At 43.0% G+C, this 26,706-nt stretch overlaps 1 protein-coding gene across 2 annotated transcripts in view; it reads right to left on the reverse strand.

Moving 5' to 3' along the window:
- Positions 1 to 25,740, reverse strand: part of LOC308321615 (SPRY domain-containing SOCS box protein 4-like) — a 58,721-nt gene extending 32,981 nt beyond the window's left edge. The window contains exons 1-3 of one of the 2 annotated variants that reach the window (XM_080772589.1): positions 25,496 to 25,740; positions 9,708 to 9,799; positions 1,704 to 2,015 (exon numbers count right to left, since the gene is read on the reverse strand). The gene's annotated coding sequence lies outside the window, so the exon portion shown is untranslated. The remainder of the gene's footprint in view (positions 1 to 1,703; positions 2,016 to 9,707; positions 9,800 to 25,495) is intronic. The other variant, XM_080772590.1, reaches the window with a different exon arrangement.
- Positions 25,741 to 26,706: the final 966 nt, after the last annotated feature.

Here is a 26,706-nt window from a genome sequence, read left to right on the forward strand (position 1 = left end):
AGCCTAGTGTAAATGGAAACCATTAGCATCTTGTGTTGTCCGAGTTTCGGCTCATTGGCTACCAGCAGGGATCGATAGAGCTCCTATTGGAGCCAGGATCGCCCGCAGGTTTGACTGTATTGAACCATTAGGAAAACACAATGATACTGTATGTGGTAGATGATGGGGTGTGGAAGCAAAGTATGGGTTTGGATTGTGCCATCAATGACACAGGCTATTTAACAGTTGGTGGAGATTTAGCATAAATATTGTGAAAGCAGAATCTGCAGTGGATGCTTAGTTGGAACATATTATACACAATGAGGCTTCAGAAGTATAAGTCATTTTACTCGAGTATAAGAAGCCAAAACGTACATGACCTGTCAATGCAGTCTGACTCATTGAACAACAGGGATTCACAGCGTTTATACCTTCCCACAGCTACAACTAGGAACAAACATGTTGCATGTTACATGAGGGTCTGTTGATTGATTAGGTCAGACAAAGAGCTGAAGAAACAGTCACTACTGTCTTAGGGCAGTGCTAGGCATAACTGAGAAATCAAAGGAAGTAAAAAAAAAGATGACATAATACGCAAGAATCAGATTGTCGAGGATGAATTCCTGGACAATGTGAACAGTGCCGTTTTGATGGCAGCTGTACAAAACAACTACACAATCAAGAACACAGAAAGACATACACACACAAGTCTAAAATGAATTCACGGTTATTCAACTTCAACGACCTCATAATTATGCTAGGTCAATTTGAGATGTGTAATTAGGAGTTAGGACTGAACTAGCCTACCGTAGAAGAGGTGAAACACAATACAGAGCTGCTGGTGCACTTCTAATCATATCTGACTCCTCCAAGCCAGCCGACCACTCGGCCAAAGTGAAACACTATACCACAGGACGAGGAGTCAGCTTCTGTCATGTTGGGGAGACAGAGTGGCTGGCTACAGACGCAACCAAGGGAAGGAAGGAAGGACCCTTCTTCATATTCAGGTTCTCACAACACAAAAATAAATAATTCAATTAAATAATTGAAAGGTCACCTCAGTCGTAATCGTTATGAAGATAGCACAAGCATATGATGAATGACACTCCTTCAAAAGGCCTTTGTTTTATTTGAGTTGTTCCTTATGTCTGCATAGTTGTGGTGAACTGGTGATATGGGAACATTCGGTTAGCTTTCTTCACCGACTGAAATCACGTGTGATATATTATTGACACACAGACAGAAAATGGCAGCCTTCATGAGTGTTGGGACGACAGAAATAACATCTACAACATTTCTGAGGCATAGTGTGACACTGTTTAGGAGGAATATACTACCAATTACATACATATCATAACTATATTATATATCAGATTAAACATAAGCTATATATATAAGAAAAGTTTAAGACCTTTAATAAAAAACCCTCTGAGTTACACAGCTGGGAAAAAGCTGTAGCGCGCGTGCGCACACACACACACGCACACGCGCACACACACACACACACACACACACACACACACACACACACACACACACACACAGGAATTCTCAGTATGACAAACAGTACCACAGTCTTCACCAAATAAAGAAGAGAAGGAGGGGAAAGAGAGAGAGAGAGAGAGAGAGAGAGGGAGAGAGAGCGAGGAGACAGAGAAATAATCAAGGGCTGAGATATAGGGAAGGAGTCTGGGAGCTGGGAGAAGAGACATTATATGTCTTACCATGAAAGCAGCTCCCTAGACAAGCAGGCAGCTCTAGTCTCTTTCACACAGCGATGTGAACACACAGCAACCAAGTGGAGGAGTGGAACTCTCCAACAGCCTCGTCCAAAACGAGGCGGGAGCGCGAAGAGCAGCTTGAAGAGTGCAGGACAGGGGCAGGAGAGACAAAAAACGGTGTGTGTGTGTGTGTGTGTGTGTGTGTGTGTGTGTGTGTGTGTGTGTGTGATTGCGTGTCGGTGAGTTCCTGTTCGTGACGCGAGGACGGGGAAACAGCCTGGCTCCAGTCCCCCAGCTGAGGTAGGAAAACAACCGCTGGAGAGAGGGAAGAGAAGGAAAGAGAGAGTGAGATAGAGACACACAGAGAAAGAGAGAGAGAGAGAGAGAGAGAGAGAGAGAGAGGGGGAGGGCAGAGTGAGTGAGGCGCATGCTGAAAGTCTTTCCCAAGGATTACAAAAACCACCCACTCTCGCTCTACGCTTCCAGAGAAACGAGAGGAGTGAGCGAGAGACATTAGGAGAGAAAGCATGCATGCACACGCACTCTTGAATGTGCATGAACGTGAGTGTTGAATCTGCAGATTCACAGCTCGACTGAGGGGGCTCATAACTGCCCTCTTTTCTCCGCTGCCTTGGACTGAGACAAGGGAAGAAGAAAAGGACAGAAAGTGACAGAAAGAGGAAGGTGACACAGACAGCCTTTTAGTGTGGTCACATTTAAAGAGAGCATCGCAATGTCAAAAACAATTGATACCTTGCATCACCAAGCCATAATCTTGAGTGGGTGCTACAGTCCCTTGCAGACATCAGTGGTTTCTACCAAGTAAGCATTTCGACAACAGACAACAAAAAACATCTACACTCTATGAACAGGAACAGTGCAATTAATGGCACATTTTGCTGGAAATAGCTTTTTTTCCCCCAGCAATACCAGCAATTTGCACACCAAATCTATTAAAGATGGTACTTCTGTTTTAATATCAGGAGCTTGGTTATTATGACAGTACACTTCAACCGCCTTCTCATATTACATCCCTCCGTAGCTCTGCCACCATCCCCCTTCTGTCTCCTCTCTCCACCCATCTATCTCTGCTTCTTCCACTCTCATCTTTCTCTCCTGGGAGACATAGAGCCCTCCCCCTCTTCCTCGCCGCCGCCACCACCACCACACACGCACAAACGCACGCACGCACGCACGCACATTCCACATACCTACAAAAACACAATATCGCTCCTGAATTAAGTCAAGCAAGAAAAACAGGCTTCAGCTTTCACTGTGCCAGTAAAAACAAAAACGGAAGAAACAAAACTGCACACTCACCACTTTCAGAATGCATTGAAACAGCCCCGCCCACACTGTAAGCCGCTGCCTGCCAGCCACTGCGCAGCCTTGAATTTACGTGGCCTGGTGTTTGGATAGGCCAGCGCAGCGGGAAGCTAAATGACCTCCGCACAGAACAAAGGAGCAGGTCAGAGCCACACACACTCAATAAAATTAGGTCTACTGTGAGTCTTTGTGGTTATTTTCATGTCTGCATTTATATCATTTTTGAGACGTGAATGAAGAAGGGAGAAAACAGAAAAGGCATGTGCTCTCTTGTCCCCAGCATCAGTAAGTACAAGTAGGTACTGCGCAAAAGACACCCATGCAGGAGATCACATATTATACCGTACGGTATACACATATACAGTATATGTGTGCCCCAGGGGTGTGGGTGTGGGTACTCGTGCGCGAGGCACCGGCGGCCATAGGAATCTGGAGGCCCGTTTCAAGACCAAATGAGGCCCCCATATATACCTATGGCATAATGATTCTGTTGATAGGCGTATTGATACAAAAGGTTTATTACGCAGGAAAAACATAGACATTTGTACCTGGTCCGAAGTCTTGACCGACAGTCAAGCGTTTCAGAGGCAGTGTCACAGTTTAAACGTGACTGACACAACTTGAGGTCGTATTGAGACGTTTGGTTTGAGACCAAAGACATCAAATATGAGATATTAGAAATGCAGGCATGTTCGAAACAACATGGGCAAGAACTAATAACAAACAACATTGTGTATCTCTGAAAGGGCTAAGGGAAATGCTGTGAAAAAGGAATTGAGGATGTGTAGTTCTTTTTTTTTTAAACAAGACAATAAATGAGTATAGAGATGTGTTCTGATCTTGTATTGCATTATGGAGCGTAGATTATATATATATTAATACATGTCATCATGTATTATGATTTTGTATTATTATAGATTTTGAAGTTTCTGTTTTCCTCCCGTTTTTCTATAAACATGTTTTCTTTACTTTTTGGTCAGAACTGTGTAATATTTATTAATGAATACATAATTTATTAATTAATTAAGTGTTATACACCGAGTGTTCATGATGTTCTACCGGACAATGCTAGAGAGCATCATTTGGGCAATGTATCAGTGCAACTGATTTCCAGTATGCACATGAAGGTAATAGGGATTTGGAAGAAAGACTACGAGTGTAAATCAAAGAGCTTGAAGCCATCCTTTGTTCCAGCCTAAATCAATGTGCCGTTATGTCTGTGATGTTTTTTTCATGTGAAGCTACATCACTGTGCCCGAGACAATTCCCCTCTCTCTCAAAACTTTAAAGTAAAGTCAGCTATAAAGCAGCTATAAATCAGACACCCTATATTAAGCTGATGAAAATTCAACCGCCTCAGCTTTAGAAATGGAATCAGATTCATCAACATTTCACTCTCTCTGCTTCTCTTTCTCACATACAAACGGGGATCAAAGAGTCTGACCAGCAAAGGTGGAGGTGGGTGAAGTTCCCGGTCAATAATAGACCATTTGCCCAAATTACTTCCTGCTCCACAGACACACGCAGAAGATAAGAAGAGGACTCGGCCACCCAGACCTAGCATCTATAATTATGGATTCAAATGTATCTGCCACATCCAGAGGTAGAGCTCTATCCATGAGTTAAGATTCCAGCTGTAAAACACATTTTCTGAAAAATGTATTAACCTGGATCGCATCTGCTCAGCTTTTAACCACTTTAACCATTACTTTAGACTATTAACTCATTGACCACCAACAGCCTCATCTAGTGGTGGCTCAGAGCGCCGTCCATATAACTATCATAGGCGAGACTCTTACATTGAAAGCCGATTTAGCCAGAAACTGCGTCAGGAAGTAAAAACATGCAACATGTCCGCGTTTGTAAAACCACCCAAAACAGGGTAAGCTAGGGTCATCTCGTTTAGAGAAATGAGCCGCAAATCAAGCTTGTTTTGACCCAAAACTAAGAATCCGAGATATTATGATTCTAAAAACTTTTCACCACACCTGAACTGGAGTGGATACAGGACACAGTTGATCACCGCAATCAATTGATATTAAAAAAGGCATTAAAAGGAGATCTCGACGCCCGGGGTGTTTGGAAAACAGGTGGGAAGAGGCTATTTTGGCACAGAGTAAGTTAAAAATCACACCCATGTGAACTGAGTGTTGAAACTCCCCTCTCCCCCTGCTCTCTCCCTCTGTAATTAGCAGGCAACAGTGCAACACTATCTCTCTCTCAGTGCCACTTTTGCCCCCTACTGGTACTCTAAACATAGTCACATAGTTAGGACGGTTGCTGTTCCTTGGAGTGATTCCACTCCAAAATAGCAAATATACAAGCTTGTAGATCTGTAAAAGCTTGTAGATCTGAAAACATGTGTAAATCTTTGAATATATAATATATTTCACAACAAACGTTTTTAGCTCATATCTTTGCTTCTGGGGGGTTGCTGGAACAACATTTTCAGATGGGGGTTGGTGGCCAATTACATATTATTTTGAGGGTCAAGACATGAATTAGTTTGAGAACAACCGATAAAGAAACACGTTTTTCAGAAAACTAGAAAACAATTGTAGAATCTGGTCTCAGGTCTCATCATGTACTGTAAATCAGGCCATAAGCTAAACATTGAACTGTCAGAGCCAGTAGCTAAGTATTTGGCAAGGCTCTTTATATCATACTAAAATATTTAGCTGACACAATAGTTAGTAACATTTTATGATTTACACTTTTTGGGGGACTTCACCAGTGGAATTGAACTAGTCTCCAGCCCTAGTTGTAGTACAACTTTGTGCCAAATATTTGATGTTCAAATGTTATCAGTTTGTAGCATGCTCTCCTGACATTCTTAGACAGCGAGTCAGAAGCCTGGTAGCAGCAGTCCATTATATTTTTTATTTGAGCATAGCTACTGCATGAGCCTGGAAAATTGGCATTAGAGGCTATTGGCTGCTTTTCTCTGACTCCGTGTCATACCTTCAGAAGAATGCACATGCACAGTCACACTCACAGATACTGAATCTACGGTCTTGTCTCATGTAGTCAGAGATCTCTGCCTACTGATATGTCTGGTGACATCAAATTCAAGGAGCTAAAAACTGTATGAAAACAAACCAAATAACAGCATGGCAGAACCAACGCAGACTTTAGGGCGGTCCTTCATATGGGATGACATCCGGTTTGGTTTCCAAATCAGTAGGCATACAGTAGATTACCGCTGCTGTTCTAGCCCATATATTGAATTTAGATTTCTTCAGATAAATCAGCAGGCAGAGATCTCTGATTGGCTACACAAGACTACCCATGGAGCCATCACAGATTCGTAAGTGATTATAAATGGGCGGCTCACATGTGCACTGGAACAAACCGCAGATAATTCCTACCGTTTTTCAGCAGCGGCCGCTCAAATACATGTAAAGATCTGTAATTAACCAGGTCATCTCAATAACTACAGGCACTGATGGCGTTTTCTTCTGATCTATTAGGCGTAACAATAGAGAGGCTGACAGGGAAATCAAAGACCTTGAGTGGGGCCACTGAGTTCATCCTAACTAGATGGATCTAGATAGGAAAATCATGGTTGTAGGGCTGCCATGTTCACCTGGCTGGAGTCAGTGTGCGTTGCACGCGCGCATGTGCACCCGCACGCAACCGCACCCGCACAATGAGCTTCTTGTTGCGCTGAGCCAGTGGTTAGCAGAAGTAGCACTACTGGAAGTGCAACAGGCTTATGTGTTGTATGTGGTGGCCTAGTTTTCCTGAGTTTGAACCAGTCATCCACACAAAAACATCTGTTACATACATGAATCACATACAAAAGCTAATCATAAAATCAGTGAAGGATAAATTATAACCGTCACAAACTGATGTGCATTTTGTTAAACTCAGCCTCATTCCGTCCATTATACAGAATACAGTGCTGTGAGACATATGTAGCCTTCATATTGCCACTGCTATCTTTCATACTGATTGATAGATCCAATTTTACAGGCTGTTGTTTAAGTTTTGAAACCACAACATTGTATCAACACATGGAGCCATATTTTGTAAAGTAGTTTAGCTCCCCCACCCCTCTACTTCACTATGATTTTACTATGTTAAACATCGGTGTATCAACTCTATGCTCTGTTCAGAAATCAATTTTTGGTAGTCGATCTTTTGGTTTATATGTGTGCTCCCTCAGACAACATGGACAAAATAGTTTTCAGTTAACAATATTCAAGATACCAGCACCCACAGCGTCCCCAGCGGGACTCGAACCCGGGACCTTCTAGCTGTGAGGCGACAGCACTGCCGACTGTGCCACCATGCCCCCCCCCCTCCTCTCCAAAAAAATATCTTAAGATACTTAATTGAACAATAGGGGTGGCTGGCAGCAAGTACATTTGTCACTTTTAGTCGGTCCTCCATTGTACATCTTCCACAGTAAGGTTGGGCGGTTTCCACATTTTTAAACAGCGGTTTATGTCCCCCAAAGAACTGTGGTACTCAGTTTTACCGTTGAATTAATTATAATGTGGCCATGCGGCCACATTCTGATCTGCTCGTGGATCGCAGTGATTTTACGCATTACATAAGTATCTTACACTTCACACTTTGACTGGGAGACGAGAGCATATGGCAGCAGAAAGACTTTTGTCACCTCTCTTCTGTTAATTTTATGACTAGCCTCGGGACAGTCACACACTACAGTCAACCTCGCTCTACACGTGTGATACAGCCAAGCTGAATGTATTGTGGGGGGACGTAGGGAGGAGTTTCAAGCTGGATGTATTGTGGGGGGACGTAGGGAGGAGTTTCACTCAGAACCACATTTTCTGGTCGCCATTTTCCTGCCTACCGGTAGTCTAGTAGGCTAGCTAGTAGCCTAGCCTAGGCTGCTAGGCTACATTTTCCAGCCTCACTGTGGAGACATATACCATTGTAGATATAAAATAATTAAATAAAAACTGTATTTGGTTTGGGTGTCAGATGAGTGACAAAACATAACCATGATCCACAACAGTAATGGGTCTGCCCTGTCCGTTTTTATACCCTAACTTGTCCATTCCACCGCGGGCTGTCAGAATTATGCTTCCATTGTAGCCTCGCAGTGCATTGACTGTCAGAGATATCAAATAATTAAATACACACTGTATGGTTTCTTACAAAACCATACAGTGTTACAAAATAACATAACCTTCACTCAGCAACATTCCCAAACACATAAATGCTCTGCTCTCTACCTGTCCTCAAACGAGCATGACTGTGTAATAAAAATAATAATGGTCAGATCACATGCAGACAGATCCACGTCGTGGACACGGACACGGTACAACATAACACTGCTATTTATTTATTTACTGCAGAGAGAACACACGTTTGACTGATCACTCGTCACTCTTGTGGTGTTTTTCCCTCTCTCTCACTGGTTCCACATGTCTTCTTGTCAAGTAAGCATTGAGAACTGTTTTGACGTGAGGGGACAGGAGGCTCAGATCAGAACACCTGAACATTTTCTAACGGCGAATAATAATAAAACCACTGTCAATCCAGATCCATAGAGTAGAAGAGTTGTGACAAGTCAAAGATAGAGAGATGGAAGATGGTGTACTGCAGTGACAGTGTACACACCAGCGTCACTGACAATTAAGCAAACTTACGAACTACAGACTGGCAGCCAAGTAGCCTAGCATCCTATTAGCCTACATGTAGGCAGGAAGATGTCTCCCAAATAAGCCAAAGTCCTACCGAACGTGTCACTACGCCCTCCCCCTATATGTTGTGGTAGGACAGGGCTGTGCTCCTAAAATAGCAGATCTACAAGATTACATCGTGATTCGCTGTAAGCTTGTAGAACTGCTATTGTCTGCACGTGGTCCGCTGTACAGCAAGGTATAACTCCAGCTTGGGAGCGGAGCTGTTTTCACATTTCATTTTCAAGCGTGATCGCAGAGTTTGCAGCTGACAGTGGCTGATAAGGAATATTTTGGCATATCACCCAACCTTACTAGTCTTCCCATAGTGGGAGTGTCGCATTACTTGGTTTGAGACCTGTCTCCAGCTGTTATTTGACACAGTCATTCTCTCTACTGCTACCGTAAACAATAATCACGGGCACCCAACACACATGTCACGTGACACGGTTTGGTCGATGATACTGTCAAGATTTCATAAAAACATATGAAACCGTTACCATTTACCAACCTATTCCACAGGTTGAAACCTTGGCCAACCCTTGTGTAAGCTTTCTCGGCTGAATTTGGGCAGAGCCCTGCTGAAATATTCAGCACCAACCTTGGATCCATTTCCCATGCCTGCAGGTAAATGCAAAATAGTCTGATCAGGTTTCCCGGCATTAGGTCATAGAATTGAGGCCAAACATCGAAATGTCTCATTAGCCACTCAATCAGTCATCGGCACCAAGAATAAACCATTTGCTTCATCGGTCAGCTATTTCATTGTCATTTTCAAACATAGGCAAGCCACTTCTCTGTGGCTGCTATCCATTCCATCTCTTTTGAATAGAAAACAATCTTTCAATCACCACATATATCAGCTCCCATATCCCCCATTATGGTCACCTTTGCAGTTCAAATGAAGTTGGAATGACCAATAAAAAAAAAGAACAAAACCTCCAACATACAATGGAGACAGTGTTCTAAGTATCAAATGAATAGTGCATGAGACAGGTTGGCTGTGAGGCAGCGAGCTCACCTGTTAATCCATCTGAGAGCTGGTGTCCTGATAAAAAAGCATCTCTGCCAGTCCAACAAGTCACAGGTCAGTGCCCAAAGTCCGCCCACTTCCTGTAAAGATATTAAAAGCAACAGGGTGAGAGTTACATGACGACATGGGAGATTTCATTCATTTGACATGATAATGTGTATGCATGGCATGTGCTTGCCATGATTTTCTCAACCATTTGCCTAAAAGATTGTGTTATCATGCTTTGTTTATACAGTAGGAAAGGAACAGAGGACAATAATGATAATATAACAGTTAGAAATGGTAGGTGCAATCACCATAGGTGGGGCATGGTGATGAGCTGAAACACTAACATTCCCTAGCAGAACCACAGGTCATGATCTCTGATAGTGCATACTGAATTATAAATTAGAGAACCACGCTGTGTTGGCTGAAGGCATGCTGAATGACGTTTTATGGGTTCAGTTCAGGCCAAACTTGTGAGGACAAGGATTACGAGAGAAAACAATAAGAAGAAAGATGGAAGAATGGGGAAGACCTCTGCTCTGCTCTTTTGAGTATTTATGAGGTGTTGCAATGTTAATGCTCATCAAATGTTAAGTCCTCAGCCATTCAAACATTTATGAAGCATGAATAAACGCTCATCTGGCCTTTTGCCGGTTAAATTGTCCATCAAACCGAAGTGGAACTGATTAAACAATTTTGTGGGCTTCACATATGTCGTATCTTTGGCATCCATGAAAAATGCATTAATTTGAAACATGTGTTCATATGAATCTATTTTATGCCATTTACAAAAAAATATATATTTTAGTGTAAAATGACAACTCTCTAATCTCCAATACTTAATTAAAAATCACAAAACACACACTTCATTTATTTGGACTCTGCCTGCCGTAAGAACAAATTATGGCCCCTGGACAAAAAAAAGGCTCAGTCAATTAAGGGCAGATTCACACTGAGTCTGTTTGATTCAAACTGTTCCCAAAAACGATTGCCTGGTCCCCGCTGGCCATGATTCACATTGGCCTTGATATTTCCGCACCAGAGTACACTTCATTCAACTGTATTCAACGCTTTCACATTGCATCGATCCGTATCTGAATGCACTTCAAACGGTTCCGAGACTACCTCCATGCAGTCCCAGGAAGGGTTGTGTGATCCGCTCCGGGGAACAGTACGCAACATTCACGTTACTACAACATCTAAGTGGTCCTGAGTGCGCACCTGGGACCATAGTGTGAATCTGCCCTTAGACTGATGGTGTTTTAACTTTTAACCAGACATTGATACATTTCATTAGGGATGCCACAAACTGACCTTCAGCCAAATCGATTAATCGACAGCTCTCCCGATTATTAATCGATTCATTGATCCTCCTCCCACCCCCCATTTTATTTGTATTATTATTTTTTTCTTCAGCTGATTGTCTGTCTGGCAAGCACTTAATGAGCGATCGTTGAGTGTGTGTGTGTGTGTGTGTGTGTGTGTGTGTGTGTGTGTGTGTGTGCGTGCGTGTGTGCGTGAGAGAGAGGGGCAGAGAAGAGTGGCTCAACTTCATTTCTATATTCTCCACTCTGATGAAGGTACATGTTCGATATATCATGCAGCCTTACTGAACAGTAATATTAGCCTATATATTGGCTATTCGATTATGAAAAACAATTTTGGAGACTCTCGTGATTAATTAAAAAAAACGATTAATTGGCGGCATCCATACATTTTATATCCAAGAATCATCCTGTATATGACATCCAGTGAGCATAATGCCTCCACAGCCTGGTTCTCACTCCCCCACAAGAGGATTCACCATTATGTTAAACAACATGTAACATGCCTTTTGGATTTCAATGTAAAAGATACAAATTAAAAGGTAAAAAAATAATATTAATTCTGGATAGGGAAGTTTTGACCACAACAAGGTTGCAAAATTAATTGTCGTTAATGAAATGCTTCAGCAGCTGAAGATCTCCAGGATATATTAAAGTGATGACCACATTAGTACTTTTTCATTAAGACTTTTAGAATACAATCTCTGTCCAAACAAGCATGTTTATCACCATCTCAGAAATAACCTCTGTCCAAGGAGGTGAAATCTTCCTTTACTACATCACCGTCATAAAGTTAATCTCTCTTTAGAAGCATGATTAATATTCTTAAGAAATCCTGGGAATTGCACTTGTGTCCTATGTAAAAATGCTATCTATTGCTTTTTCCAAATAAAACAAATATTATTAAAAAAATATAAGCATTAATATTCTGAACGAGCATCAATGCAAGTCAGAAATCAGCCCTCATTTGGAAGAGCCACCAGTTGATTTGGTGAACCAGAAGTAACAATCATTTCCGGGGCACTCGCTAGATACATTCACTTTCATCAGAAGCGCTAGGTCACAGTACCGTGAGGTTGCGGGGATTTTTTATTGAGCTCTGAAAAGATCGATGCTCTGTATGATCATGATCACCTCAATCTGAGCTTCAATTCTGAGAATCAGTAAAACATTATACTAGCGATGCTGGTCTTGCTGGATGCATTATAAACTAATGACTCGTTCAATGTCATCCTAGGCAATCTGAATCTGTGACTTGTCTTGTATAAGTGCCAAAGAAATAAGATTTAAATAAAATAGGAGTCTGAAGCTGAATCCATACTTCTTATCCTCATCATAAATAGAAATTAAAAATAAAAATAAAACACACTTTAACCTTTCAGGAGACATCATTTGCATCTAAAAATTTACATTTTCATCTGCAACGTCTTAAGATTCATGGCAATATCTCCATGGCAACCTAAGGCTCTTTGTTGAGCTGCCTTGACACTTAAGATAAGTGCCGTAGGCCAGGAAGATAAAATAAATAAATAAAATAAAGTCCAGACAGATGAGAGTACGACTGGCATTTTCAACCAATTATATTATTTTGAACTTGGCCTGAGGCTTGGTGGATTGAAGCATTGAGTTTGCCATTCGCCACCAGGGGCTGGACGGGACGCATAGTCAACTATGGAACATTTCACGATGCCCTTGCCTCAGGCCTACAAAGCCATTATTACTCCTGATCCAGACCCTGATCATGAGTTCCATGACAGACAAGGCAACAGGATGAACAGCTTACATTTACACTGAAGACTTCTTCTATATACTACTACTATCTTGGCAACCTGTCTCTCCTCTAGCTTCCGACACAGCTCTCAGGCCCATGTTTGCCCTTGTCACTGAGAACGGAGTGGGGAAGCTTGGGTCAAGGTGGCCGAGACGTGAATCAATACACACTCTCTACGCATGGCCATTTGAGATGTTTGATTGACCACAGTAGAGACAGCCCATGTCACTGGCATAAGTCAGAAAACAATTAACATAGAAAAGTATATAGATTCAGGGACAGTGATCACTTGTAGGTTAGCCTCAAAGACAGAGTCCCTCTTATGTAAGGGAAGGCAGGGTCTCTTATCAAATAGAATTTCTCAAGAGGAACACAAGTTTTATTTCGCTGTGGAAATATACAGTAGATCATATTGTCGCTCTTGGTCTCAGGTGTAAATTTCAGGAAATGAAAAAATGAGACTGTTCCAGTAGATCCAATGTAGTTATTTAGTCAGAAGCTCTTGTGAATTGATTAAACTAGAGAAAAGTGTGCTTCTGGCGTTTGGCTCCTCATGTGAACACTGAGACACTGCCGGGCCTCCTCCCAACTGTCCACATCACTTTTGAGTGTAATGTACTGTATATTTATCTTGTATAGTTTTATAGACGTAGGAAGCAATGTAGTTGTATTTCTGTAAATAATAACCTACCTGACCTGGTCTGAAGAGCACTTAGAATAACCTATACCTGACCTGGCAGAGACCTGTGCTCTGAAGAGCACTTACAATACCCTACCTGACCTGGCGGAGACCTGTGTTCTGAACAGCACAGTAACCTACCTGACCTGACAGAGACCTGTGCTCTGAAGAGCACTTACAGTAACCTACCTGACCTGACAGAGACCTGTGCTCTGAAGAGCACTTACAGTAACCTACCTGACCTGACGGAGACCTGTGCTCTGAAGAGCACTTATAATTAGTAACCTACCTACCTACTTTAGATTAAAGTTCCTGTTTGAGAACATTTAACAAAAATAAACAAATAACCTTTTGCTAGATTAATATTAATATATTAATTAATATGAAAAGAACATGCATTATACAATGAACAAGCAAATATAAATACACACAAAAGGACGGGCAACTGTCACTCACGCAAAATCGGACATGCCCAAAATAGCTACCCAAGGTTGAAAGACTGGGACAAATTGGCTGCAAAATTGCGGATACCTACAGTATATCGACAAAAATATTGCTGAACAATAATGGCAACTATATTGGCCAAATCAATATTTCTGTCCGACTCTGCAAGAAGTGGTTTGGGAGGGATGCAGCGAAGGGGGACGTATAGAGTTGTGCCGTTTTAATGATTTGACATATTTAATGATGGTTGGAGGGGAGAAAGGGTAAACCATTAATCACTAGGAACCACAGGAGACACAATAGCCTCTCTTTCCCTTTCTGTCCCATCAACCCTCATCTCTCCTCAATCTCCATCTCTCACTCCTCCAAAACATTCCCAGGAAGCCAATCACATCCCCTGGAGAATTTGAGTGGTATATGAGCGCTGGCTGAATAGAGTGTCCGTAGGTTCAGTCATTAAATTCTAGTCTAAAGAGGCTCGCGTCACGGCAATGTGGAGCACAGATAAATCACCTAGCCAGGAGCCTTGGGTGCATCGCTCCCTCTACCACCCTCCTCCATTCACGCTCCATGTGCAACCCCCAGAGCTAAAAGCTGTAAATCAGCTCCAAAAATACACAGTGCCGAGTCCAGCCACACCTCCAGACATGGTGTCATTGCCAGAGCAGTGGAGCAGACGCTCTGAAACTCTGAGCACAAACATTGCAGCCTGCGCCCAACAATCCATCTACAGCTAGTAAACAGATCTGCAGCCTAATACAGTCAATGATGTCAATGGTGGGCGGTTTTCTGAACTGAGACTGAGTAGGAAAAAATGGTTGTATTTTATCATGATTGTGACCAATTATATAAAGATAGGTTGAAAAGTGTTGAAGTGGTCCTTTAAAAGAGTGCCACTTAATTCAATCCACAAATGCTGGGGACTAGACTAATGTTAACACAGGCTCACTACCTATTCAAATGTACCCCCCATTTACGAACTCGTGTGGAACAGACTGTGGATATTCGGTTAAAGCCCCTAGACTGATGCTGCATTTGGGTTAAGGTTAATCAAACACAAAGACAGGACAACGTAATGGGTAGGCTATGTTGCTCACAATATCTTATTGTTTGATTATCTCCTTTTCCTTACAGGGCAGGAATGTGGCGTATTCTCTTCAGTGCCACATTATCAAGGGAAGACCTAATTAACCCATTTGCCATTGAGATAAGAACTTGAATTATAGGACCAGAACTAGATAGACATGGCAGGTAAAACTTATTTGTAAACTGGCAGCATGTCTGCTTTGCCAGAAACTGAAATGATGAAGAATACAGTTAACGACTTAGGGCCGATACATACTCCCATTTCGGCGCTGTAGTGCCGAAATGATTTCGGCTCGTCAGAAATTTTCAGTAGCACCGAAGAGCCGACTTTAGGACGGTACCCGCCCCCCCGAACCTCAAATGACGTCAAATTGTAGGCTCTACAGCGCCGAACCGACTTTTATTCGGCTCTAAAATAGGAGTATGAATCGACCCTTACAGTGAGTCTAGAGAGCATGAGGCAAGACACAAAGGCTCATTCCTCCACATGGATGGTAACTGGTAATGGGGAGTGTAGTCCAATGGATCAGAAATTACCTGAATGCCTTCGATCTGCATGTAGACTGATGACTGAATTCATGAGCCTTAGCATTTCAAAAGTGCCATGTCAGTGACGTCACTTCAGTGATCAAGTAGTCACTCATTACCATACTCATTACCAACCTCCCGTTAGATAATGTATAGATCGTTTAAGTCTTAATTAAAAGTCTAAAACAAAATTCTGAAGGGAAGAGGATGGATTCCGATGGAAGCTACCGTGACAAAGTGTCAGTTCCATTTGTGCGTGCCTTTGATCCTCCCTCCCCCAAATGCCCCAGGACTGCACTGCGTCATGAAGACAAACCTCAGGAGATCTCAACTGCTGAGAAGGACGGGCAACTGTCACTCAGCATACGGCTGGATCACGAACAGGCCTTTCCCATCACATTTCAGCCTCTTAAAGAAATAACAGCATGTTTTAGCTCAGTGGTTCGCAAACTTTTCAAGTCGAGACCCAAAAGATGGATTAGACATTTGCCTGGGACCCAAACTAGTGAGAATAGTAGATCAACAAGCACACAACTCGTCACTTTGCACCGTGTTGCGAGCTTGTAGATAGTCTATTTTCACTACTTCTTAATTATTGTTTTGAATTTATGGAATTTCTTAGATTTGTTTGTTTGTTTTAAAATTACTTGACTTTTTTTCTATATAAAAAAAATCTTTTAAAATGTAGTTAAAGAAAATTTGTCGTGACCCATAAACATTGGTCTGTGACCCACAAAGGGTCCCGACCCACTGTTTTTAGCTTGTGACTTGCTGCTGTGAGCAAAGATCCCCTGTGCTGCTGAAGCTGTGGCAAGCTGGAGACTCAGCAAACAGAGCTGTGGAACGTCATCCAAGCAATGGACTCACTGTAGCACACAACACCCAACACAGAAGACAATTCAATTATTCATGCTGGTGCTGTGGGTGCGTAACAAAACTAACAATGGCTTAACACAGGGGAAAGCTGAAAGTGGAACTAGGATGGGATGTGCGTGTGCTCGTGCGCATGAGCAAGGACATACGCGAGGCCATGCTAAATGTCAGTGGATGGTGGAGAGCACATTTTCTATCTCAGCATTACTGTCAGCTACACTGTGATGATTTACAAGCTGTGTGTGCAGATACGAAGCATTATATCTGGTCTGTCGGGTCTGGGACAAGTGTTCCACTTCCTGGACCGGTGATAAGAGTGGGTTGAGTCCAATGGCCTGATCAGCCAAGTATTTAGTATACAAGTCATTTCTACTCCATCAGCTAGTAGAGTGGTCGGATGACATACGACACCAATTGTGAGAAGCATTTAAACACATGCAGGACTTTGTGATTAGGCATTTAAGGTCAGCGCACCAACTGATTGAATCACCGCAACATCCTGGCTGGGTTAGGTTGAATGTCCTTTTAACCCATACCCATAGGCTGTATTTGCGATAAAAAAAAGACAGAGATAAAAAATGACAGATAACTGATATCAGCTCCAAGGGCTTATAACATAGCAGTAGCTGATCAATCAGCACAAGCAAAAGGTTCTCACGCGCACGCATGCACGGGGGGATGAATCAATGATCACCAAGAAATGTGTCACACCCTTGGCCTTCGGGAACCAACCTCATGCAATGACAAATGCCCATAGTTGATTTTCTACAATGACCTCAGAGTAACAAGAATATGTACGTAGCCACTCATCACACTCCTCCGAGTCATCAGTGCCCATACCCGAGGCAGGGTTGGCGAAAGGGCCATTCTGTGTGGATTTTACATGTTCTCCCGGTACCCTCACAAAAAACATGCAGTAATCCTGGTGAAAAGAAGCAGCTTGGACTCCTCATGCATAGAAGGAGCATGAGGTAGTGCCCAGGATTACATTAGATAAATCGACACTGAAAAAATGGGTTGCAAAATCGTGGGATAAAAATTATAATTAAAAATGAAAAGTGGCTGAATGTACCTGTATGTATGAAGGTAAACTAGGTATGCTATAGATTGTCTTGCTATTCATTATTTTATCTGGGATGTAAAAAAATAGTTGCGAGTGTCTCAAGTGACCCAAGATTAGTCAGTGACATCGCTGTTATGCGACATGGTACATTCGACAGCGGTGAGATGGCGCTCGGGATGTTTGGGTCGTACTGGGAAAGGCTCATCGGATCCTTGCTGGCGAGGCTTATCCATCACTCCCCGTTTGATATCGCTATTAGTGAAATCGGCCACGTGGCTTCACCACGCTCCCAAATAGCGCACCACGAGGGGTGCCCTGAAATGTTGTCTAGACCGGGGGCTCCTACTAGTGTAAATCCGGCCCCGAGTGCAGAGGGGCGTCGCTCCAAATAGGGTGGTGTCACGGACAGTGTTCTCTGCTGTGTTCTACCGGGGAGGGGAGGGAAAGAGAGGGGCACATAGGTTGGTGAACCAATAGAGAGCCGGCATCCGTTTCCAGCGCTAGTTTGATTCGCCCCTCTATGCCAAGAAAAGCTTGGGTACTCTCAGGCTAGTGATTTAGTAGCAACAGTGATGTAGTGAGGTGACCTCTTGATCCCAATGACAAGCACAAACGAGGGGGATTTGATTTAACATTTTCATTTACCAAGGATGGAAACACAGCCACACCTAAAATGGACAATTGAGAACAACATACGATTTGCACTCCATTCCTATAGCAACGAGTTCTGTGTATTTCCATCACAATGAATAAATAGGCTGTATTCACGTACATTCTGCTACATCCCGAAACAACAATTGCCACTGTCACAAGCACAGCCATCTACCATGCCCCTTCATCCTAGTTAAGTACTTGTGATAATGACTACAGTCCTACTAACTGCTCGATTAATGTAATTGCAGTAAGAAGAGGCTATCAAGTACTCCCCTCGCTGCCAGGCCTTGCTCTCATCTTCTTACTACCCTAGAATTATTGATCACTACTGTCCACCCATTATCCTCCATCCTCATCTCTATCTGGGTCAAATGCATAACATTTTCTCCTGCCGTACCTTGTATTTTACTATTTTTCAGTCACAGACGATGAATCCATGATTTCTGGTAGTCTATTTACTTGTCACAACCTTGTACCTTACATGATGCACATCAGGTCCAACCCGGATTCAATTGCATTTATGATAGCCCAAGCCCAGTCCAGCCTGTGACCTAAAGTTTGACACGTCTGCCATAGATCATTCAGTGTGTATTGTCTGGAATTCATGCAAACCGTCAGTAGAACTATTTGCCTGTCCTGTCCTTGCTGTTGACAGATGGAGGAAGAAGCCGTGAGTTCACACTGCCCATCTGGATAAACATCACTGAGCCGCTCCACTGATCCAACAACAGATAGGCCTAATCACAATAAAATACAATTGTAAAAATGCACACTCGGGTATAATCAAGCCAACCAGGTACATGAAATCAAGCAAATAAATACGTATTCTACTAGGAAATAAAGAACAATGGCGGCGAGAGGGAACAGGGAATGCTATGTATCCAACATACAATTTGATTAATTATGTGTAATCACACTGTACAGGAAGCAGTGTTTCAGTGCACCTTACAGGCACCAGTCCGGTACAGAAACATGTGTGGGTGGAAGTCACTCACTTCCAGTAGCTCCAGATCAGATCAGTGGCGAGAGAGATAAACGATTCCAGTCACTGCTGGGCCCTCTCTCTTCCTCTCCATTTTAATGTCCATTGGGAGATGCATTCATCATCACTCCAGAAGGGCCAGGGTGAGAATCCAATCTCCACTATGTGGCTACCGCATCGTTCCCAAGGAGCCCCCCAGGCAGCCCCAGCGCATGAGTGCCATAAACTATTCTGTTATAATACAAAGTGTGACCGTGGAATAAACTGGGGGAAAGGTGGCAGTTCAATTAGCGGAGCATATTAGAGGAAAAACCTCTTTAAAAAAGGAAAATATCTGCTATTGAATCTAATCAGTGCAGATAGGCTGACAGCTGCTGGAGCCTTGCCACTGCAGCCAAGCTGCACCAGACAGTGTGGGTGGGCGTCGCTCAATTAACAACCTGTCAAGCTTAGCACCGCTTTTGCGTCACACACCTGATTCATTAGGATCCAGGCACAGAATAGCTACCATCCACCACCTGTCTGTACTCACAAAAGGTCCTGCAGGCAAACGTTTTGCATATTGTTCCAATGTGTTTAATTGTCCAATGAAATCTGTTACAAGATGAATGCCGTTCCACAGTAAAGGCAGTAAAAGCATAGCAAACTTTATACGCTTTTTTATTTTAATAATGAAATCTTCCCTAATGCAATCATTCCTTCACAGTTTAACAACTCCAAACTCATTTTAACAATCAGTGGGGGAGCATGCCTGGAAAGGCGTAAAAGGAGGAGACGATTCAATTTAATTCAAAGCGCGCAAGTGATTACATTCTATTACATGGTGGGAAACATGAGGGCACGACTGGCCTTTTAAACAACCGTACTGTCCCTGAACACCCCTGCCCGGCCCCCGCCACATCACTCTTAATGGGATTTTACAACATTAACATTCTTCCTGAGTCAGCATCACACACATATGCACACTGGCAAAACACAGCACCCCTAGTGAAACAAGCCTGAGTTGGTGTGTGTGTGTGTGTGTGTGTGTGTGTGTGTGTGTGTGTGTGTGTGTGTGTGTGCATGTGTGCATGTGTGCATGTGTGCGTGTGTGTGTGTGTGTGTGTGTGTGTGCGTGTGTGCGTGCGCGTGTGTGCGTGCGTGCGTGCGTGCATGCGTGAGTGAGTGAAACAGGGGAAGGGGCTGGGGCATGACTGGGCACGAATAAGAATTACTGGATGCACACTCTACCGCGAATGTGTTCTCACAAAAACGAGCAGGCGGAACAAAGGGCGATCAGGGGAGGTTACGTGTGTCTCCTCCGTGGGGATTGCCATACCTGATACAGTAGCATGAGACCAGCATGTTCACAGATGGAAAGCATTCATCATATTTGTCACAAGCGGAAAAGGGAGACAGGCAGAAGGTCATTTGGAGGGGGCAGGGCTAAAGGAGCGAGTGAACCCTGTCGGCTACCATGGCTGCAGGGACATCGACTGGAGAGATTTGAATATTCTCGTTAAAAATAATTCTCATTCGCCAAAGTATTATTTGTGCAGATGTTACATCTGTCAGATACAGTAGACAGTAGGTGACACTTAACTCCAGATTAAAAGTGCAGCCCGTCTTCAAATGCTCTGGTTTACTTTTGATCATGGATGACTCAATTTGAGAAAGAAAAAAATCAACTACATCCATTTTTGAGCACTGGCTAGGGAAACAAGAGAATGACAAAAATGGCAGAAAATGAGAACACTGAAAAGGAGAGCCTCTTGATTATTTCCGTGCCAGCGAATGATGCTTCACACAATAGAGGCCAGGGAGCGACACCACAATCATTTGTCATCATCATTTACCCAAATATACCAAAGTAGAGCTGTCATAGCAATACAGTATGTGCCCAAGTGATCCAATTAAACCTCCATGAAGTGTTTAAAATCAATTTCTACATTGTGCTAGCCTTCTAATATTGTATTCTCCCAGGCAGTGAGACCCAGTAGTAGTGGGTGCGCAACTCTGTCGAGTGACTTCCGACATAGCTCAAAGTGAAGTGGCATTGTGGCATTTTATTGTACGTTTTGTTCTATGTCACATAGATCTTGCTCAGGCACAATGCACCTGGAAACTGGTATCCCTCCTCCCTAATCAAATAGCTTTGGATTTACTTCAAGGCCATGCATACACAAGACTGACAAGAGCGAAAACAAAGTCAGGGAAAAGGGTCTAAAGGAGGGACACACACACACACACACACAGTAAATGGTGCATTTATATATAGCGCCTTTTATTTATCCAAGGTGCTTTACATAGATTGTGCATTACATTCACCCATTCATACACCGATTGCGGCGGAAGCCATGCAAGGTACCAACCAGCACATTGGGAGCAATTTGGGGTTCAGTGTCTTGCCCAAGGACACTTTGACATGTTCGAACCGCCGACCCATGGATCATTGGACGACCTGCTCTACCTCCTGAGCCACAGTTGCGCCATACATACACATGTAGTATGTAGATCGCTCTCTCACCCCCTCCACCAATCCTTCCAATTACTGCCATCAGGTCGACATTAGTCTTGCATTGCCAGATAACAATTCCACAATCTCTGAATGCTATATAGTCTGGAACTACAGTACACGTCCTGAAATCCGAGTAAGGAAGCTGCCATTTCCGTTCACAAAAACATATTTTAAAATATCTTTACATCTTATTTTTTTATTTCCATTTCTGCTGAGCAGCAAGCTATATGTGCAGATGTTTTCTAAAAACGGAAGTGGGGAGGAGGCTTACTTCCGCTTTATATTTTACTCATGATAGAGCTTCCGTTGCTCCAGAGTCCAGACTGTATGACGGTAGCATTTGAAAATTGCAGGAGGAAACGTTCTGGCCACACGAGACTAGGTCGACATTAAAGTCTTACTGGCCCGGAAAAACATCTACTAAATATATGTAATATTAATATAAATAATGTATATTTACTGCCTCTAAACAAATTACTCAATTCTAACCTGTAGTGTTTAACACTGTTCTTGTCATTTTAGCTGTGCGGGAATGAAGCAAAGGGATGTAACAAAACCACACCATTGAACAATACACTAGGTGTGCCTTCCCTACCATATACTGTAACTGCAATGGGGACAACTTTATTACATTCTCACTATTGCAAACGGTGTGTTGTGGCAAATTGACTACTCTATCACTGTCTGGATGTCCAGGACCAAAGAACACTCTCTAATGAAGCCCCCTTCAGTGAGTCACAAACAGATCAAGATTAATGCATGCCATACGCAGTCCCAACTGTAATGCCCAGAAACACCTAAACCATTGGCAGTGGCACTCACACAAAGTTGGCCAGCAAAGAATATTCATCCCTGCCAATTGGGGCTGGACAATTAACTGAAAATGTATCGAAAACCGACTGAGAAGTAGGGTTCCCACTGAGAATCTTTTGGTCTAATAGACGTCTAATATTCATCTAAAGGGCAGTCTAAAAATGCGATGAAAAACGTCAAAAAGTTTAGTTTTTTTAGACTATATATAGACGTTTAAACAACCGCTAATCAACGTCAAATTTTTTAGACGTTTTTTATCCCATTTTTAGACGCACGTCTAACAGCCGGCTATTGCTCAGAGGGTTATTATGTCGTATTTTTTATATATCAACGAATAGACGTGAAAACAGATTTTTGAGCGGCTCCTATGCACAGCTTTGTGTGTATGTCTGTTTGTCCGTTTGAACATGGAATGTGCTCAGCTAATTGGTTAAGTGGAATGTGACGTATGATGATAAGAGCGCCGCTCACTTCACACAAGTATGAGTTTTTTATAATCGACTAAATAGATTCTGATTAAACACTTAAGCCCTATATTATATTTTGTTGTATAATGGTGTAGTGCAAAAATAGATCTACAAGCTCAACGCGTTGTGACACGTGAGCTTGTAGATCTGCCAATTTCACTATTTAAGAAAAATAAAGGTGCAATAAGTGATATTTTTTGTCAAGACTGTCTATATTCAAAGCTCTATATACTAAAATGTGATAATTAGTGTGGTTGCCCTAACAAAAGCAAAAGCAAAAAAAAATACCGTTTGTTGCAAAAACATGGTTGGCGTAACCTGACTTTGCCAGCTGGGGGCCGTATTGGGTAACCATGTTCCCCAACACCGCAACCATCTGGGATCTCTCAGGGAGTTGAGCTAACACCGAATAGCTCCTGTACCGAACCAATCAGCGTGAGCTAAGGGCGGGATATGTGCGAAACCGGATGTGAAGCTATATAGACACGTCAATATGATTGGTTGTGTTTGCACGCCCACACGGTGATAGACAGACGGTCCCATCCAATCATCTACCAAGTATCTTGAAAAAAAGAAACAGCCCTGTCATCGAATTGCCTCCCGAGATCCCAGATCCCAATAAGCTGTGAAACAAACTTGTGTAGCAAGCTTCTTGGATCTGGCAGCGTCAGGTTATGGTTGGAGGGGCCTATGTAAGCGATTGCGGCAACCACACTTTGCAATTTTTCAAAATTGCGACTTTTCTATTGTTTGTTCAGTCTTAGGGGTCTCCTTAGCTCTTTAGTACAACAGAAAAAGTAATTTCAACTCAGGATACACAAATTACACATTTTGTCTAATCAGGAGAGAACTCATACAGGATAAACAAGTGAAATTGGAAGTGATGACACAAAGAAGCTGATAAATTGGTACTGTACTCAGCATGCTGTTGACACCAGCCCCATACATGGCCCTGGGTAGTGCTGGCGACCCCACCCCATGTGGCCTTCGGTATTGATCTTGACCCAACCAGAGCCTCCTTCAGCTCTGGGGCATGTGTACTCAAGTGAGAGCAAGCTTCCATGCTGGTGCTTCACTAGTCTCGCGTAGCCACTAGCCAGAAAACTATTGCGAGAGGCAACAGTCTGGCAACACGAGATTAGTGCTTAACAGAGGCTTCTGCATGCATCACATCACAGGGTGGACGTTCGGAAAATAACATGCTGTGATTGGCCAGTAGTTACTTGATTGGCAGCGTGGCGTAGCATGCCTTCTGCACTTCCACCCTCGCGTTGACACACATGGCTCCAACGAACTACTGCAGCGGCCAATGAGGCATCTATATATTTTTTAGGGGCGCTTGCCCCTCCTATGCCCAGTTTTGTGGGTCTATGTGAACACAAACATTGGCTGTACCCTTTGCAGAGTATGCCACAGTGAGCGAGTTCCCGCTCCGAGCAGATGGCCCCACTGTCATCTAAATTTGGCATGCCATGGACGGAATAGCTCAGTTTCCAAAATGCACATGATGACGCTAGCATGATGTGTACACTACAATACATGACATAAACGGACTGGCTCCAGCAGGCGCACATCACTTCTACTCAGCCAAAGGAAGCCAATTAAAACTACCCAATTAAAACTGATGGAGGCATCGTTTTCAAAAAGCACACAGTCCATCCACCAAGGCCAGAGATGAGGTCAGGGGTTAAGTGATGTCATGGAGGTTATGGGGTCAAAAGCCAGATGGTAATAGTTTAGAGAGTAACTGAGTAAGGGCATAGGCCATAGGGGAACAATAGGTGTTTAGAATGTAGGTGGTCCCTGTGTGGAAATTCAAGCCAATAACTCTCAACTTGTTTCTGCAGGTAATTCAGAAGAACAAAGCAACACCTTGGCTAGATTAAACATATTCTCTCTCAACCACAGAAAAGACAAACAATTAGCCATTATATCTGCCAGCTATCCCTTCCATCTTACCATCTGCTGTGCTTCACCCGCCCACACAGAATCCCTCACTGAACACTTGATCTGGACAGTAGCCTGTCAGGGCCCTGGAGGGCAAGGCAGATGGTGTGTGGTTACAGGCAAAACATTTAGCCTTTGAATAGCATGCAAACAGACATCGATTCAAACGGGAACAGCATCCTATATCCACACATGTGTTTGCTCACGTGCCTGGGCACAAAACAAAACAATCCATAGTGTTGCAAAGTTTCCCATTAAAAAGTAGCCTAGATCCTGAGAGTGAAAGGGATACCGACCAATGACCACACAGTTAACCAGCAACAACCATTGAAAGAAATGTTCAAATGCAGGAAAGTGTTCTTGTTTATATAAAAAGGTATTCCGGTTTCTTCTTGGTGGTGTCTCATGTTACGACGAATAACAGCAGCCCAGATCAACGTAAAGAATAACTCAGTTTTCTTGTAACATTGGCTTATGGGTCTGGGTCTCTAACATAAAAGAGCCACATCAGTATATATAATGACTGAAAAACACAGGTAGGCAAAGTTGTAAACACAAGTTTTGGCGTTTAACGGTACAGGCAGCGTAACATAATGTAATAAGGTGATTATTATGCGTATTGTCGGCAACAAAGACAGTCAAAGAAGATGCGAGATACTTACACTACAGTCATGTGCACCAATGTATCATTGACCAAGGACCCTTGTCTCGGCCGACAAATATCTCACGACGCCAAGTTTCCTCTTTCTCGCTCAAAACAGTCGGGGCAGACTTGTTTGTTTGTTTGTTTTCGTCGAAGGAATTTGTGTAGCGACGTGTGTAGTAGCCTACTTATTACAAATTCCGCTAAATAAGAACAGAAAGAAAAGAAAAAAGAGAGCGCTAGACAGATAACATTGCTTTTGGAGACGTGTTGTTTATGGTATGTGTGTCTGAGCAGGATTTTCCCGTCGGTCGGCTCTCTTTGTTCCCACTTCCCTCAGCCACAGACGTTCGTGTGTGTGCGTGTGTGTGTGTCGGTGTGTGTAGGAGACGCGCTGATTGGCCACGTCGCTGCTAGAGGGACGGGATCAGCACTAGGTGATGGAGACACGAGCGTGGAAGCCACTTGACTGTCAACTGTCTTTTGTGCCCTTTTTTGTACCCCCCCGGCCGTCGTGGCGTGGGCCATATGCCACTAAATTGGATTATTAGCTCTAACTCTAACTCATTAGCTAACTAGTTTGAAGGGAGACGGAGACCTGTACTGTATAGGATGACATGCTGTGCAGTGCTGTCGACCTATGGAAGACCATGCGTCATCATTTTATAAACACACACATAAATAACACAATTAGCCTAAACAAACAGATTTTGAGGCACCAAAAGCTCCCACCCTGCACGTGCCTAAATAGCCTAATAGACTTATTAGTATTGTAGATTACCATTTACCAAGAACCCAACTGTTTTGAGAGAACATTGTGTGCCTGCTCCCACACATTGTCTATTCCTAGAATAACATATTATTTTAGTTATACATCCTTGGCATGCAAGTGTGTGTGTATGTGTGTGTGCGTGCGTGCAGCTCGGGTGTCAGGTGCAACTTGACCATAAGGAGTAAATATTCCAAGTCAGCATTCTTATTTCCTTAAATTTATGACTTGATTATGATTAATGTCTCCCACTTTCTGTCCTCTATCTATCACCACAGAACGCTTTCTGTGTGTTCCTCATAAAGTCAGAGACATAAACATAATTCACACAATACAAGCACTCTTCCAAATGGAGATGAGTCACAACCTTCATAGTTCATACTGCGAGTGTGTGCAGTGCATGTGTGAATTTGTGCAAGTGCCATGCACATATGTGTTCATTGTGTTGGTGGGAGTCAATC

The sequence above is a fragment of the Protomyctophum bolini genome, assembly GCF_963924005.1.
Source record: "Protomyctophum bolini genome assembly, chromosome: 9".
Classification (NCBI taxonomy): domain Eukaryota; kingdom Metazoa; phylum Chordata; class Actinopteri; order Myctophiformes; family Myctophidae; genus Protomyctophum; species Protomyctophum bolini.